The sequence below is a fragment of the Centruroides vittatus genome, unplaced genomic scaffold (genome assembly GCF_030686945.1).
Source record: "Centruroides vittatus isolate TY-2023 unplaced genomic scaffold, ASM3068694v2 contig_375, whole genome shotgun sequence".
Lineage (NCBI taxonomy): Eukaryota > Metazoa > Arthropoda > Arachnida > Scorpiones > Buthidae > Centruroides > Centruroides vittatus.
Genome location: NW_027122197.1, coordinates 326,924 through 327,552, shown reverse-complemented (window position 1 = coordinate 327,552; position 629 = coordinate 326,924).

Genomic DNA, 629 nt, shown 5'->3' with positions numbered 1-629 from the left:
AATCTTCATGCAATCTTAATTATAAGTGATTATTAATGTTATTATAACACATTAAACTCGATTTCATGTTTGTGATCCGTTCATTTGTATACTAAATTATAAAAAATCAATTTAAATCCTTTACAAGAGAACTTTCAGGTGTTAGGACGTGACGACACTTCTTCATTATGATTTTGAAAATGAAATAATATTCACTTTTTTTAAATTAATTAAAGACGTAATAAAAACTTAAGCATAATATTAATTTTAATTTAAAACGTGAAGAGTAAAGAAGATGAAACTAGTGAACTGGTAGTTGGTTGCGGGTTCGCACCTTACTAACTGGCTAGGCACGTCTCGGGTTTTTCTAGTGTATGACACCTAAATAGGGGTCAGAAACTCCCCCGGATGCTTCCTCCTTCGACTTCTCTCATCAATTCAATTCAATCCTACACGAGAGAGTTAAAAATTGATATGTGAAACATTTACTAATTATTCATACACGAGATAAATAAGAGAAATAGCGTCATGAAAATTGTATAATTCTTTGCCACGTTTTAAATTGTATTTTCCTTTTGAAGAGTGTTTTCTATTGTTTAGTAGAAAATGCAAAAGTTTCTTCTTTAAAATATTTTTCAAGAAATTATTAA